Source organism: Vulpes vulpes, chromosome 6, assembly GCF_048418805.1.
Source record: "Vulpes vulpes isolate BD-2025 chromosome 6, VulVul3, whole genome shotgun sequence".
NCBI lineage: Eukaryota > Metazoa > Chordata > Mammalia > Carnivora > Canidae > Vulpes > Vulpes vulpes.
The window spans coordinates 69,464,300-69,483,254 of NC_132785.1; positions in this window are offsets into that span (position 1 = coordinate 69,464,300).

Here is an 18,955-nt window from a genome sequence, read left to right on the forward strand (position 1 = left end):
CATAGCACCATCTTTCCCTGACACTGTATGGCAGCTTTGATGAATTTTGGGCCATGCTTCCTTCCAGAGCAACAGTTCTAGCTTGGCATGGGGTTTGGTACCATTATAAAGAGAAACATGGTGCCTCTTATAGAAGGAGTTTGGAGAGCTTTAAACCCCAGCAATCAAGATGTGTGTTAAGATGATTAACTGAATCCTGTGGATATGTTGCTTCTACGTAATGTGAAAGAAAAAGAGTACAGCTGCTATTATTTATCCTCACTAATTTCTCATAAATAGGATATTTCAGTGAGCACTCTTTTGTCCTGGAATTAATTCTTTCAATTCTTGTCTTTTTTTTTTTCATTATTATAGACTATCATGAGAGAGGTAGTGGCAAAAGATTTGAAATAAAAGATGCAAGATGAGGTTGCCTTTGGATTGTTGAATTTCAAGATCAACATAAAATAGATCAGTACAAGGATAGTTCTCTTAAAAGATAAGTTCCTATGTAGCAGGTATGACATAAACTAATTGAAGGTATTGACATATCCACAGAAAGAATTTTAGCCATGAAAGCAGATAACAGAAAAGTCAGAAGCAGTATGGGCAAAGCCTTTCCAAATATGGTTCAGAGTTGACGGAGTAGGACTTCATTCCACTGAACCTTATTCCCAAAGACAAGGCCTTATATACATATATATATATATCTCCCGATACTCATATATACATATATATATATATATGTATGTGTGTGTGTGTTTATATATATAAGCATTCTATCCACAAAAATACCTTAATTCTGAATCCATATTTTTCAAATAATATTTTGATTATTATTTGGCTTCCAAAGAATCTCTGCTCTAAGGGTATATACTAATCCGCATGAATTTCATATATATCATCATGGTATGTGTGTGTATGTATGTGTGTGTGTGTGTGTATATACATATTTAAACACATATGTGTGTATATATATACACACACATATTTAAGTAGGCTTCCTGCCCAGTGTGGAGCCCAATATGGGATTTGAACTCAGGACCCTGAGATCAAGACCTGAGCTGAGATAAAGTGTCAGATTCTTAACTGACTGAGCCACCCAGCTATCCCTTATATATCATTTATATGGTAGTTATCTTTAGGTGAGTAATTAACTATATTCCAGGCCTTCAGTGAAGGTTTTTTTTTTTTTCGTTTAAATTATTCATCATAAATGAATAATTAGATTTATGGGTCAAAACATTAATGATTACTGTGCATCTACCCATAATAGATGGATTTTGGGCATGTTGATAAAATTAGGGTGTAAAGTTTTCCCTATGAGGGGCAGATCCAGTATTAAAATATAGTTACTAAGATCAACACTTCCTATCAGCTTTTTTTTTGTGGTGTACAAAATGAACATACAGCTATACGATTCTGTTTGTGGGTAGGCAAATAGTTGAAGTTATTTTTTTAATAGTTGAGGTTATTATTGCTCAAATAGTAATTGTTTAAAACCAAATATTACACTGATGCAACGTTTTATGTTAATAGGAGTGAAAAAAAGACTTTAAATTCTGGATTCACCAGTTATTAGCTGTGAGACCATCTTTCTTTTTTTTTGAAGATTTTATTTATTTATTCATGAGAGACATAGAGAGAGAGGCAGAGACACAGGCAGAGGGAGAAGTAGGCTCCTTGCAGGGAGCATGAGGTGGGACTGGATCTCCAAATGGGAATCACATCCTGAGCCGAAGGTAGACGCTCAACCGCTGCGCAACCCAGGCATCCCAGCTGTGAGATCATATCAATTTTCATGGACATCAATTTTTTCAGTAAAATGAATATATTGTTAAAAACTTTCTCATAGGGGGATCCCTGGGTGGCGCAGCGGTTTGGCGCCTGCCTTTGGCCCAGGGCGCGATCCTGGAGACCCGGGATCGAGTCCCACATCGGGCTCCCGGTGCATGGAGCCTGCTTCTCCCTCTGCCTGTGTCTCTGCCTCTCTCTCTCTCTCTGTGACTATCATAAATAAATAAAAATTAAAAAAAAAAAAAACTTTCTCATAGTGTTACTTTGACATTAAATGAGATAATTCATATAAAATGCTAAGCCCTATGCTCAGGATATGGCAAGAAATGAATATTAGCTAATGCTTTAAGCATTTATCACTAATATTAATAATATTATCTTAATAAGAGGATATAAATTCAGCATATGACTTGGGGAAACAAGAGTTTGACAGAGACCAATTATAGAATAGTTGAGATCATATACAATTGACTCCTGAACAATGCGGGGGTCAGGGGCACCAACACCAGTGCAGTCAAAAATCTGTGTCTAACTTTTGACTCCTCCAAAATTTGACTAAATACCGTACTGTTGACAAGGGTGGATGCCTTACTGATAACATAAACAGTCAACCAATACATGTTTTACATGTTAGATGTATTATATATATTCTGTTCTTATAATAAAATAAGCTAGAGAAAAAAATGTTAAGAAAATCATTGGGCGCCTAAGTGGCTCAGTTGGTTGAGTGTCTACCTTTGGCAAGAGTCCTGATCCCAGAGTCCTGGAATGGAGCCACACGCCACAGGGCTCCCTGCTCAGTGGGGGAGCCTGCTTCTTCTTCTCCTGTTCCCCCTGCTTGTGCTCTCTGTCAAATAAGTGAATAAACTTTAAAAAAAAAAAGAAAGAAAAAGAAAATCATAAGAGAAAATACATTTATAGTACTGTATTTATAAGAAAAATCCACATATAAGCGGATCTGTATAGTTAAATCTGTGTTGTTCAAGGGTGAACTGTAGTTCCTAAAAACTATTCCTAATCTAATATTTAAATCCAATATAATTACCATCTTTGCCTTTCTCTGTAGTACCAAATTTTATTTTTATCCCCTGTAATTCTTATTATTCATAATATTTGAGAAACAGAAAAATTAATGAATGAATAATCTTCTAGCTTTTCCCAAGTTTCAGTGGCTTAATACTATGTTTATTACTCCTTTTCCCAAGTTTCAGTGGCTTAATACTATGTTTATTACTCCTTTATGTCACATTCCAGGGTTGGTCAGATAGAGAGTGGGGGTGGGTCTTTATTCCATTATGTCACTCAGAGACCTACTCTGCCATCTTGTAGAGCCCTGGAGTCCTCCACTGGATACTCTGTACTAAATGGAGGGAGGAAAGCCTGTTGATTCTAAAAGATAGTATCTTATCCACTGGCCCAAAGTCAGTCACATGGCCCAAACTAATTGCAGGGGAAGTTTGGGAATGTAATTTAGTTATGTATTAAGGAAGAAAAATAAATGGGTTTGCTGAACGCATAGCATTAGCTCTGCTTTATCAACCATCCAAACACTTCCACCAGCACAAACCAAGTCTTATAATTCTTCTCTAAGTTTTCATTAATTAAAGATGATAAGGAACTTTTGCTTACAAAATTTATTTGCACATAATTATGTAGAGCAAAATATCTCATATTAGAATGGCTTTATCAATAGTGATTGGAATCTCAGAAGGCTTTCTATGTTTTGATAAGTTATTGTCCTAGAGGAATTCTCTGGGTAACTTTTTGTGGAACATTTCTCCTACTTCTTCATGTCTACTTAAAGCTCATATGTGTGAAAGAGATTATATCCTTAAATGAGCATTTCCTTGCTTTTATCATCTTGTGTCATTATCTCAACATTCTTTTATTATAGTTGTTATTGAGAGCATACTTTCAGATTTAGCATGGAGATTAACTGTAAGATAAGTAAATAGTGAATTGTAAGAATGAAGTGTAAAAAGTCAATGCTTTTAAGAGTTTTTTTCTCTGTTAACTGCTAATTCTAAGTGACTACAATACTCAAAAAACTGCAGATTGACAACCTTAGATTTAAGAATTTTTTTCTATGAAGAATTGCTGTGACAGTAAACTTCACACATGGTGCAAGCTTTGCTATGATACTTTAAAATATGACTTTTTCTAAAGTTTCACTTTACTGATAAAAGAGTTCCTTATATTAAAACCTATGTAGCATATGGGTTCCCAGGCACTCTCCAAAAAAAACAGATTTATAATGTTTTCTTGATGTTGCTTATTCATCATGGCTAAGGAAATGGAGTGAAACTTCCTACTTATCTTACACTTTACCCAAAAAATCACAAATGATAGCAACTAGTACTCAACATTCACATTTTAGTAATAATCTGTCGGAGATGGGCTATGTCTATTAATGCTTTCATCTCCACTAAGAATATTTTAAATGACATTGATACTATTTAGAAGGTATAAATATTTTAATTATTGTCTCATAATTAATATACATATGCAAAATAGGTCTTTTGTTTTGATATTTTGTTAGAAATCAAAATAAAAGCTCAAAGGGATCAAACTATCCTTTATTTCTGTTTAATAAAAAGATATATTTGTGGTGCTCCTTAAGGTACATTCTTAAATGGCCATCTTATTTTATTTTTTAAAATCCTCTTTAAATTTTTAAAAAGATTTTACTTTAATTTTTAAGTAGGCTCCATGTCCAACATGGGGCTGGAACTCAGGATTCTGAGATCAATAGTTGCCTGCTTTACTGACTGAGCCAGCCAGGTGCCCTTAAATGGCCATGTTAGTAATTAAGTGAAGTCAAAGACTGACATTCTTTAGATGATTATATATTTATGTACAAACTTCCATTTTTAATGGTTATTACACTAATTAGCAATTCTTACATGAAATATTTGTTGTTTTCCAACTGCTTTTTTAGTGCATTCTATAATTTTTTCTGTAATTACCTGTTTGCAAATTAAAAGGTTATAGAACTGAAAATAACATCATGATTTTTAAAAAAGATTTATTTATTTAATTGAGAGAGAGAGCAATCCTGCTGGCATAGGGGAAGGAGCCAAGGGAGAGAATCTTCAAATAGACCTCCTGCTGAGAGTGGAATCCCATGCAGGACTGGGGCTCTATCTCAAGATCACACTACCCATGAGATCACAACCCATGAGATCACCACCTGAGCCCAAACCAAGAGTTGTTGGCTTACCCAACTGAGCTATGCAGGCACCCATAACATTTTAATTTTTGTTTTCATGATAGCCTAAGCAACCTTTTCTTTATTAAATGAACATAGAAAAATGAGTATCTATGTTATATTAGTTCTTTATTGGAAATGCATGTTATTTAATCGAACAATTCCATGAGAGAAAAAAAATCGTTGCAAATACACATTTAAAAAAGTTGAAAATGGCATTTTTATAGTATTTTTAAAAATATTTTATTTATTCATGAGAGACACAGAGAAGAGAGCAATGGACATAGGCAGAGGGAGATGCTGGACTCGATCTCAGGACCCCAGGATCATGACCTGAGCCAAAGGCAGATGCTCAACCACTGAGCTACTCAGGCACCTCTAGTATTTTATTAAGTAGAAATAAGTATTTTATTAAGTAGAAATAAGTTACTAAGTGTATAGTTGTATAAGAACTGTAATTAATTATTTTATTAAGTAGAAATAAGTTACTAAGTGTATAGTTGTATAAGAACTGTAATTAATTATTTTATTAAGTAGAAATAAGTTACTAAGTGTATAGTTGTATAAGAACTGTAATTAATTATTTTAGAAGTTATTCATTATAAAGTCAGTTGTCTTGCATTATCTATCAGTGTATATAACCTTTTATTAATTGTGTTCTATAAATAATTTTCTTTATATTTTAGAATAATGATTGATGAAGATGAGGAAGCATTTACTGAGAAAATAATTTTAGCTATTTTAACCTTTACACAAGCATTCAAAAACTTTCATTTCATTAACTCTGGTAAATGTGCACCTCTAGAAAAATTTCTAAGTTTCAATCTACTTGGACATAGAGGTTATTGAATATTCATATATGAAATTATCACCTTGAGTGCTGTATATTCTTTATGAGATTTCTATCATGTATTAAAGATTATGGAAGTTTAAGTGTTCTAGATTTTAAAATATTTTGCTCCTATTGTTTCATAACTTAAATTGGTATTATATATTTTACATTTGTATCACTAAACTTTTATATTACAGGACATAGACATTTTCAAGAATTTTTTTTAAAGATTTTATTTATTTATTCATGAGAGACACAGAGAGAAAGGCAGAGACCTAGGCATAGGGAGAAGCAGGCTCCCTGAAGGGAGGCCGACGTGGGACACGATCCCGGACTCCAGGATCAAGCTGGAGGCAGGTGGTCTACTGCTGAGCCACCCAGGTGTCCCGAGGACATAGACATTTTAGCTTAAGATTTTATGCATATTTGACAAAAATAACTTTAGTCCTATAGTAGTTAAGCACAAATTGTTTAGCATTTGTAGTTGTAACATAAATGCTAATTATAATTCATTGGCAAACCATTTAAGATTTTATGTAAGTTGACTTCAAGACATTTCCTTCCAAAACAGTTGTTACATTTCCCCATGTTTCCTGCATGGTGGATTTTGAATTTAGCATCTGACATGTTTTCTCAACTACTGGTTTATAATGAAAACATGTAGGTACTCAAGGGAATGTGTTAAAAGCAAAAATTCTATGATCCTTGAAAGGTAAATGACAGCGCTGAGATTGTCACATCTGGATTAGAAATGTCTCATCTGTTTATCTATCTAAACAAACACAAATAAGATAATTAAGATCCTAACAATGCATATTTTGAAAAACAACTTATGGCTTTGATTAGGTCAGAACCCAGTGATTTTTTAAAATTTTCTTTGTTCCCCCATATGAGTAAAAATAAATTGACCTTCAGCAACAAGTACCTTTGAATGATTATGGCAAATCTATTATTTCATATTTTGAAATCTGAAAGTAAAATTAATCCTCAGCTTTTAAACTATCATATATTTATCATATACTTAAATATAGGTATTTATATGCATATACACATAAATGCACATGCGTACACTCACATATAATCATTTATAGTATGCCTAATTATTCAGCTAAATTTACCTTACCATATTCTCATTCTTATTAGAATACAGCTAATATATTTCTGAGTTGCTAACCTGCAGCAGTGAAAAATCTATCACACACAAAATCAGTCCCTTGGAAGATCACCATTGTTTACATTTAAAATCAATGTTTAGCATCAATAGTAAGCTGTTTCTTGACTTTTAAATTTAGCTTTGTATGTAGATCATTAAGTTAAAGAAGAAATTTTAATGTAAGCTAATATGTTCTAAATTGTATTAGTTTCAGCTCCTAAAAATGCCTATTTTGATGTTCCAAGGATAGGAAATTAAAATATTTTGTTTACATTCCAATCAATTTTAAATTAGTATAATCATACTTTCTTGTTGAATTGAAAACAATTTCTTTAAATTCTAGTCATATGGCTTGCTATTAAATTAATATAATCATACGCTCTTGTTCAGGTAGTAGTAAAGTAGTTGTTTAATTAAACATGTCATTTGTTTACAATGTAGTGTTTCAAAAATGCTAGTTCAAAAGATAGGATAAGGATTTATATCAAACCTTTCAATCTGACAGGTAAATTACATTTCTTCCATCATAAATAGGAAAGCAGAAAACTGTAGCAGTGATGGAAAGACATAGTCTCATTACTTAGAGATAAGATATGCACGAGTCTACAAAATACTAGCTTTTCCACCCTGAAAATTAAGACAAAATCTCGACAACCACTAAAATAAGGATTTGTCTTGACTTTTAGTATGTTAAATATTATATTAAAATTGTCTTTTCTTTTAGTCAATTCAGAAGGTAAAAACAAATAGCAAGATGTGTTTTGATATGAAAATCTGGATAAAATGGAATCCATGAGTTATTGTACATATATGAAGAAAAAGAAGTCTCAGTTAATGCCATTCAATAAAAATTATATGGGTGAAGTAAGAATTTTATATAGTGCTTAATTTGCAGAGAAATTTGGATAATCTTCTAAAGCCCTATGGAACTAGAGGACAGGTTTCATATTTCGGTTATCTTTTATACAACTAGAGTATAATAACTTTCCGAAAAATATTTCTGGCTTCTATTTTCTCATCAAAATTAAAATGGGAAAACTAAAAGATTGCTAATAGCTATGAATGAATTTGTAGCTTATTGGAACAAGGCAAACTGATGGTACTGTGTCACAAAACATAAACAATCTGATTTTCTGTTCTTTACTCAAAGTTCAGCTATCGTGAGCTTATTAAATATGTTTTCAAAATTACTGAAATATTGCCTCTTTATTCTATGAATTAAAGGTAAACATAAACATCCATTTCCTCATTTTCTATGAGATTCTCTCCTTCCTTCTGTTAGGTTTTAAAAATTATTATGACAGGAATATTGATATTAATATTTATTGAGTGATTATTATGTGCAAGATGCTTTATGCATGTTTACTGTTTGGATACATTTGGTCATATCTCCATACACACACGCACACACACACATTGTTATGCTCACAATATACTTCTATTTTATTGAGTAGATTAAAATTGTATATGAAAGAGAAATTAGGGGCCAATCTTTTATAATTAAGTTAATAAAAAGGGATGGTTAACATGTGGTGAAACCAATATGGTATTATTTTATTTTGGCAGTTATATTTTTTCTTTCCTCGGTGAACCACAAAGGAAGAAGATGCGTATGATTTTTACAGGGGTGAAATAGGTTGTCTGTCAGTTGGGTTTAGGCGACAGTCTGTCTGCAAGCCGTAAGATGATCTGCGGAGCGCCAGAGGAAAGCAGGCAGGATTCCTGGCTTGCAAGAATAGATATTGATCTACCTTAGCCACCTAAACAATGCCTCACCTGTTTGCCTTGTCCATACCTTATTTTACGCAGTCTAATGCTTGTTTTGTTTGACTTTTCTTTTATTTCTCTGGATCTGAGCTTTGATACACTTTGGGGAGTACATAAACACAGTGTTGTACTTGAACATCACCATACTTCTGAGTCCTCTGGTGGTTTAGGACCACCCCACCCTCTTGAATAGCTCTGTTATTGAAAATTATGAACCCGAGCTAAATTACTAGGCCTCATACAGAAGTAGTTGATTCAGCAGCCTAGTGTCCAATAACACTAAATGTGAGATGCTACTAATTACTACCTTATGGACCTCGTTTAAAATTTCTTAAATTTCAGCTTGTAAAAGGCTTTATTATTATTAATTCTTTTTTTCCTCAGCAGATAAGTTGAAAGATAAGTTACTACAGTATTTAGAATTCTATCCACTTTTTTGGAGCACAACTATGTTACTATGTACTGCCTCAAGCACTAATGAAATACAAAACTACATTCAGCTTCCCAGTAAAGTATAATATAAATATTTTACCAGCACTTATTATTAGTTTGCCATTTCCTGCTGACAGCTATTCCAACTTTGCCAGCAGGCACTGGATCTCACAATTGTATTATGTTTTGAACAAATAGCGACAAACAAAAATTCTCACAAAATAAATGAACAAGATTTCCTGGGAAAAAAACCTCTTCCAATGTTAAATGAATATTTCTTTCAAACTCTGACATGTAATATTATTTAATTTGCATTTGCACATTTCACTTTTACTGGAAAACAATTAATGAGGAACTAAATAATATGCACTCAGGGATAATATAATATTACTTGTGATTTGATTTTAAGGTTTTTTCTTTTTTAACTTTTTGCTATTTTAGAGAAGCCCACATCCAAATCTTTATATTGATAATGGAACACTCTGGTTTTTCAATGATAACAGTTTAAGAACTAACAGGGAGTAGAGGCATCCTTTTTAGAACCACAAAATAAGAAGATTCATATAAAACTTTGTGTTTTTTCTGTGCTGTCAAGGAAGACCATAAAACTTAGCAATTAATGAAATCTGAAAGTATTTAAGATGTGTCTTAGCTCTAAACTGGAATGACTTTCTACTAATGCTACTTGTATCACTGCTAATCACTCACCAGCAAACATCATCTACTCCCCTGCTCTATTCTTGCTTCATTACAGTTCACTGGGATAAATCACTACCTTTGTTGAATCAAACCCTTAACTTATTCAACATTTGCCCACTTGCATTTGAATGTGGCTGGAGAAAAAAAATACAAAACAATGTTGACTGATCTCACCTTAAGTTTGGGATCACTTTTCTTAAAGCAGTTCCTTAATACGGTGGAGCACTCATACTACATTATCTTAGTTCATTCATAAGATGCAGATGATTATTTTACATCATCTCTCCTCAAAATTTCCAGCATGTCTTTCCTCATCTTTATCCTAAACCATAATTTCTACTCCACTAAGAAAGAAGCACACAGAAGAGCATTTCTATGAGCTAATTCTACATCACTGACCTATCTCCATTTGTGCAAATTTACTTGAGCTTTTATTATCAACCACACTCCTAGAAAAGGCTAGCTCTCTACTTGTGTACTAGATCCTATCCTTCCATCTCCTCTACAATGTAAATTTAGCAATTCTCTCTTCTCTATCTTGCACAGCACCTACTTGCCTTGATATTAGATGGTTCACATCAGCACACACTCATGCTATTTCTTGTACTTCTAAAAAACTCACTTTGACTCCACTTCTCTTTCTTTAAAACCTTTCCTTTTCTTTCATTTTTTTAAAAACAAAATTCCCTGAAAGAGTTTTTATTTGCAGTTCCCGATTTCTCTCTCCTACTCTTTCATTAATCCAAACAGACTCTTAGTGTCAGAACTTCACCAAAATAACTTTTATGAAGGTTGTCAGTGAACTCCATGCTAAATCAAATGGTCAGTCTCAGGCCTCGTCTAACTTGAACTCCCATTAACATTTGACAAGATTGATCACTATCTCCTTACAACATTTGGTTTATTTGGCTTCTAGGAAGACACTCTTACATGTTGTTTTATGTCTGTTTTGTTTTCCTACCTCTAGATGTTCCATCTCATATTTTTCATTATTTCTTCCAAATTTCCCTGACTTTTAAATACTGCAGTGCTTCTGGGCTTAGTACTCACATCAATTCTTTTTGGCCCTTAATAATTACTTTGTCAAACTCATCTACTCTCAAGGCCTTGATATGCTGATTTAACATATAATGTATAAATAATTTGTATAATATACAAATCATTGCAAAGGTTATACGACCTTCCATGACCTTCTTCTTTACCCATCTGATGTCATAACCACTTCCTCTCTTCTTCTATTCCTCTGGCCACTCCAGATTACTAGGTGTTTCTCAAAGGTACAAAAATTGCTCCTGTAACAGGACCTTTGCATTTCCTATTCCCTCTGCTGGGAAAGCTTCTGCTGCCCCAGCCACATACAGTAACCAATAGTTTACTTCCCACTTCCTTTACAGATTTCAATGAGTCTTTTCCAGATTATACTATCAAAAATTTCAACCCTCCTCCAATGCTTCCTATTACTTTTCCCTACTTCAGTTTTGTCCTTACCATTTAACTAACAAACTATATATTTTACTTATTTAACTTGTTTATTGTTTCTCTTTCCCACTAGAATGTAAGCTCCGTTATGTCAGGGACTTTGTCCTTTTTATTGTATTTTGTCTGTGATTAATCTCCAGTACTTTAAAACATGCCCTAAGATAAGTTTGGTAAATATCTGTTTAATGAATACATGAATGAATGAATGAGGATTTGAGGAAGGCTGTGTAAAGAAAATACTTTATTAAATTTTAATTTTTTTGTAATTACTTACAAATCATGTGATGTCTGATGAATTGAGGAAACAATTAATAATGTATTTTTCTTCTCTGATTCTTCTGGTCTGAGCCTGTCAACCCTCCATTGCACTAGTTGATTTCAAAGGCTCTGATATCAGTCATGTAATAATTCAATCTTATTCAATAATATATCCTAGATTTCCCACTTGAAAAAGGATGCTAGTTGGTAGCTACTTATAAAACTCATTATGGATGAATGAAAAGTACATTAAAATGACCTATTCTAGAATTTTAGAAATTATGATCTGATCAGAAGGAATATGTGATGATCTCTTTCCCCTCTGGGACTTTTTATCGACTTTACTTTTGGCCCAGTATGCTTTTACTCTTTTTTCAAATTTTCAATCTCTGTCCTTGAAGTCTCAGCTTAGATGTCACTTTCTTGATAAAATCTTCTCTTAACAACTTCCAACTCTGTAAATGGAGTTAAGGGCCATACTTACTTCTATCATGACACTACACATTGGTGAAAATGTTTATTTTTCAGTCTCATAATAAACAGACTTCAAATGAATTGAAGGCGGGGCTCTTATTTTGTTTTGTATACAACTCACAAAAGTCAATAGCTAAAATATGAACAAACATTTAATGATACTTTAGTATTCTAGGCACTTCTGCCCTCTGGAGATAGGACTTAATTGAGACTCCAGAGAATGAAACAGGAGCTGTGCCTGTTTTGTTCATTTTTGCATTTTGTGTCTGTGTGTAGTAAGTATTTAATATATGATGTTGAATGCAATTCTGTGTAGTGAAATTTAAAAAATAATGAATATAAACACATACCATTACTTTCTACTGTCTGTGTTGTTAAGACTCAAAAGGTCTTCAAGAACCATTACCTCATAAATGTACTCTGTTAATACAGGACAAGCATATCACACAGACCTAGAATTTTGTTAGTTTCCTTTACAAGAATCTTTATTTGAGGAAGATAATTTTCCCAAAGGCCAATTTGCAGAAGGCTGATTTGTCAAGTTTGTTTCTTTTAACTCTTTAGCGTTATCAGTTAAGTTTTTATTTTTCATTATAATAGTATTTTAAGTAGCGCCCAATTGCTCTCTATCTTAGCTCTCTATTTGCATATGTAGGCTAAAGGGCAGAGAGTGGAGGAGATAGAGAATGTGGAGAAATTGAAGAAAAATCAAAATTTCTTTTCACCAACTTTATATTAATTGCATAATATGAAAACAAGCGTGTTGCTCAACTGTACAAACTGGATTTGCTTTGTTCTAGTCTCAAGTGCAAGATACTTGCCAAGTGAATCAATTTTCCTTCCTGGCACCCAAAAATCATTTTGCATAGCTCTATCCTAAAAATATAATTAAATTTTAGGTTGAAAAGTATATTCTGACCCACAGATTGGGAGAAAATATCTATAAATAATGTGTATAACAAAGGATATGTATCTGGAATATACCAAGAACTCTTACAAGTCCATAATAAAAAGTAACTTATTTTAAAAATGGACAAATAATTTGAATAGATGTCTCTCTAAAGGAGTATTCAAATGGCCGGTAATCCCTGAAAAGATGTCCAACAACATTAGTCACTAGCGAAATACAAATCAAAAGCACTATGTGATACCACTTCACACCCATGAGGATGGCTAAAATAAAAAAGATGGACAAAGGAAGTGTTGATGAGTATATGGAGAAACAGGGATTCTCACATATTGCTGGAGGGGTGGTAAAATGGTACAGCATTTTGTAAAACCATTTGGCAATTACTCAAAATGACACTTGTGTCTCTTTCCTAAGTTTGATTCCCTGTGTGTGGATTGCTAGATCCCATTTCCTTGACTCACTTCTTTCAGTTGGTGGAGTAGATCCTTTAATAGCTTCCTGAGAAAGGCTACCTGGAAGGTAAGTTATTTGAGACATTATCTGGAAAGATGATAATCTGTTCTTACACTTGACTGATAGTCTCATAGGAAATACTTTTTTTCTCAGTATCTTTATTATTTTTCCATTGTTTTCCTCTTTCTATTGAGCGATGCTATTGAGCTGTTGAGTCCTATTTGTGATTTTTGACTGTTTCTTGTTGTTTACTTGTTTATTCTACAAAATATAATTAATGCCTCTAATTCCTCTCAGGCAGGTCTACTCATTAAATGTGAAGTGGAACACTTCTACAATGATGGAGAATGTGGAATAGTTTGAAATCCAATTTAATAGTCTAGACAATGTATATTCCTCAATGAATTTGTCCAATAAAGCTAATTTGACTTTTCTAAGCTTTGCTAGCTTTGCTAGCTTTATTGGCATTTCTTTTGATACACATTAGGTGACATTTTAATCCCACTTAGAATAATGGTAAAATGGTAGTTAGCCCCTGGTGAGGGATCATTAGCTAAAATGAAATCTTCTTCTGTAAAACATTTTTTTCCTTAGATATGACAAAGTCACTCTGTGGAGGAAAAAAAGCTTTCAACTGCTGAGATAAAGTGATCAGGGAACAGGAGATTAGAGCAAATACTAAAAAAGAGAAGATAATTTTTGAACTGATAACCCATTTATTTATATTTACCAGGTAATTACTTCACCACCTGCAACACTTTGATTATGAAATAAAGGACTGAGGAAATTAACTGGATTAATTTATTCAAGAAAATTGTCAGTTTTTATTTAAATTGTTTCCAGAGGTTTTCAATCAGGTGGGTAGGTGAAAAGATACTCCTTTTCCTTCTGCCCTGGGAGTATATCAGAATCTCAGCAATGGGAGTTGAGAATATAGGGCTGTGTGGGTAATGGGAGAAGGGACATGCATATATTTTGCCAGAGGTCCCTGAGGGATTCGGATTTACCTCTATGCTAGTTTAACCAACGCAGGCTTGTATTTCCACTTTACAGTAGCCACTTTATTCAGTCTCTCAATTGCCTTTTATCTGCCTAGCCGTGCTACTGCTTCCCCCTCCTTTCCATTTTTGGAAGGGAAACTAATTGTGATAAAGTGAGACATTTTGTAGTGAAAAGGATACAGTTTTAATACTTTTAAAGCATTTCAAAAAGCAATACAATTAGCTAAGCACTTATGTTTTATTAGTAAGAGCAAGCAAAATTAATAAGTAAATTCAACTAAAAATGATTATGTGTCAGAGTGTATAGTTTTTACATTGACATTTCACATAATCTGACTTTGCTTAGAAGAGAAATCACTCGGCTGTTAAAATTACTTTTAAAGAGCTGTCAAAATTGGAAAACCTGCTGTCAAAAATATGATGAGAAAAGTTTAAAAATGGTAAAGTATGTTGACTTAGACAAAAAATATTACCTTAAGGAAGGAAAACTTGAATATTTATCATGATCTTCAAAAGGGATGATTTTCCCTCCTAAAATTGGACATCTTTGTTTTAAAATTTATATCCTGACACATGTATTTTCACTTTAATAGCAACATGAATGAAACCATTTATATTTGTACCGCAATGAGAATATATCTAGATACTAGAAAATGCTAAAATATTAATACCATCTATGATCCTTCTTACTATTATTTATTTTACTTCATTTTACAAAAAGATTTTTAAAAGTTATTTTAGAGAGAGAAAGAGCTGAGTGAGGGGAGGGGTGGAGAGAGATCATCTCAAGCAGACTCTCCACTGAGCAGGAGCCAGACACTGGGCTCCGTCTCATGACCACGAGACCATGACCTGAGCCCAAATCAAGATTCAGATGCTTAGCTGACTGAGCTACCCAGGCAGCCCTATTTTGCTTCATTTTTAACTGAAGAGGAATTTTAACCCTTGTCCTAGTTTTCAGCTCCTTGGATTTATTATACATGGATTTATCAAATAAATATATCTTAACTAATACAAAAAGGCAATTCTATACTTTCTGGAAAGGTTGGTGAGATTTTTATATTTTCATTCTGCCTATTTAAATTATAAGAAAATAATATTATCTCATGCCAGATGCTCAGTGATGCACCACTGAGAGTTTGAATTCCAAATGGTTAATTTTGAGACTTCACACTAATCTTCACTTAAAGATTGATCTTTCTGTCCCTATCATAATATAATTCAAAAGACATAAATATTTGAGGGCCTTGGAATTGAGGAAAGATACATTAGTAAAACTGAGTCTCTTTTAAACTCTTTCCATTTTACCATGAGTAAAATCTGTCAATAATTTAACCTCAAAGAGTTGAATTTCTTCTTGAACTAGTCATTAGGATTCTCCAGAATATGTTAAGCATTAGATTATCAATTCTTAATAAAAATAAATAAGGATTTGTAGTTAGATGAATAAAATATGTGAATATGAAATAAAACACAAGATTTTACCCCTATTTTTCTGCCTATATAAATAAGACTTAAACTTTGTCGGTTAAGTAACTGCTTTGTCCACTTGTTACTGTTGTGTGACCTTAGATGTTTGCCTCTTTTTCCATATGTAAGATACAAGTAATTGGAGTTAACCTCACCTGGCACATTTACAATAATGTTATGAGGATTAACACAAAAATGATTGTAAAGAGCCTTGTAAGTGTAAATGTTTAAATAACCCTGTTTCATAAAGAAGAAAACCGAGCTAAAGATACAGCTATATTGGAGTGGATTTATTTGAGCTGGAATTGTGGAAGAAAAAAATTTTCCCTGCAAAAAAAATAACTCAATACAATTGTCCCTGATGAGTAAAGAATATTGTTTTAGGGTAGTTACTATCATATTGTCACATGAAATAATTTAGGGCTGGCTATTAGACATACTTATGTTTACATAGCCTTATGTTTTATTGCCACTAGATTTAATAATCAAATTGTAAAAATTGCATTTCACATACCACGTAATACATGTACCCTAAAACATACGTGCTTAAACAATAAAGGTACTAACAAACATTGCCATGAATGAGAGAAATGTAATTTCATCGCATCAACTTGAATGCCAGAATAATTTTAAGAGATGTAAACTATATAGAAAATTGTGTGAGGATTGCAAATTTAAACATATTTGAATCTGAATATATAAATCTCATTGTTCTCAGAATCATATTGACATACCCTTATTACACACATGCATAAGAAACTATAAATTTAGAACTCTAACTGGTAATCCAAAATACGGTATGTGTACATTGAAGAAAAGTTTGTGTTGCTATGGGAACTTTGGCTTTGTTTACATTATATTGCAAACTATATTATGTGCCTTGGTTCACCTTAATGACTACCTTCAGATATTGCTAATTATACTATTTTCCCTCATTCACTCTGATGATTAACTCCTTAAGGTTAATATTGCTCATCTTTATTGAGTTAGTTCATATTTTTCTTGAATACAGAAATATGAACTTACATTTACCTTCATTTGTGAAAATTGCATTATGCATGTCACCATCACCTGTTCATTACATTAAGTAAAAGGAGTTTTAGCTTTTATGAAATTTGCAAAATCACATTTATGAAAATTATAAGCTTGACCTTGTTTGCCTATAGATACAAGATATTCCAAATTGTAGAAAATAAAATTTGTGAACATTTTTTGTTTTGGATATAAAAATGTGTAATTTCCTTATTCAGAATTTCTTGTAGCATTTTAAAAGAGGAAATCTAGGCCATTAAAAAAATTGTTCACACTTTCAATGTATAGGCAAAGACATGATGAAATATTCATTATGTGTATGCAGAATCCCTTCTGAGTTAGTAGGACTCTATAGAGCTAGTTGGTAATGAATGTGTTACATCATAAATATACCTATGGAATAGATATTGAAACTCAAGGCCTTAGTTACCTTTCTACATTTTCCAATTAAAAAACTTTAAAATCAGAAAATTTTTATAATGAAAACACCATATGGGTTATTTTAATTAGGATAAGCCGGAATTGATATCTTTATTCAAAAATGGTCCTTGGGTTTCTGTGGTGTGCTAGATATGTGCTGGGCATGGGTGTTCATGGTAATATAGATAAGCTCTCATGAGATTACAAATATACAAAGAGGCAATTAGAATATAGTCTTTCAGATTTTGTATTTTATAAAGCTGTTGTTAAATCCATTAGGATTTTCTTTCCTTTTTTTTTTTTTTTTTTTTTTTGCCTTCAGGAACATATTTACTGTGTTTGAGATGATACATCAGGTGGTCTCTGAGTTATAAAGGGTAAAAAAAAAATTCCCTTATTACAAGTTGACATACGTAAAAGGTAAAACATTTTTCACAACAGCACAAACCACATAGTCACAAAGAGATATAGGGTTACTATAAATAACTTCATTCCTGATCCTCTATGTCTACTTTTATAACTTTATGCAGATAATAAATTAGGTTCAAATGCACTATAATATATGATAGGGAGAGTAAGAGAGAGAGCGATATCATGAGCAGAAGGGAAGGGGAGAGGGAGAAGCAGATTCCCCACTGAGCAGGGCACCCAACATAGGGCTCAATTCCATAGGGCCCTGAGATCATGACGTGAGCCGAAGGCAGATGCTTAACCAACTGAACCACCCAGACACCCACAAGTAGACATTTTAGACATAACTAATCTATAGCTACAAAAGTCTACTCTTGTTGGCATTTATCCTTTTGGGGGAGTCTTTAAGTCTTTAAGAGATAAAAGCAAAGAAAAGAAGTACTGAAGGGGTTCAGAACAAATATCCCCCAAATGTGCTACTTTGGCATATGGATTCCTTTGAGCTGAAGGCAATCAAGACCCAGCGGGCTCAAGAAAAACTTTCACCTCTTCCTTAAACTACCTAAAAAGATTTATATAGGGGGCCTTGGCCAGAGAAAGAGCTATAACCAGGAAATAACTTTTTGTTTTCTATGAATGGCCTATTTGTATGGCAAGACAAACATCTAATTACTAAACATATGCTCTTCTTATCTTGTGAAGTACCCTCCTTCCCTTTGAAGGCTCCAGCCTCTATCTCATTCCTTCACTCATGTAAGCTTCACCTACCTGACTTGTCCTCTCATCTCATATTTTTATGGGATCTCCATATGTGTGTAATTAAATTTGTTTTTCTCCTGTTAATCTGTTTTATGTTAATTTGATTATCAGACCAACCAAAAAACCTACAGTGGTAGAAGGAAATTTTTTCCTCCCCAACAACAGCAGAATTCCGTATTGGAAAGGCTATAATGATTTGCAGCAGAGGGGCACCTGGCTGGCTCAGTGAGTAGAGCACGCAACTCTTGATCTCTGGGTTGTAGGTTTGCGCCCATGTTGAGTGCAGAGATTACTTAAAAATAAAATCTTTAAAAATTAAAAAAGATTTGCAGCACAGTGAGTCTCTGTACCTTCACATTGCATAGAAATTATGTGAATGCTGTTCTCTATCTCTTGTCATGTTCTGCTTTTTTTTTTCGAG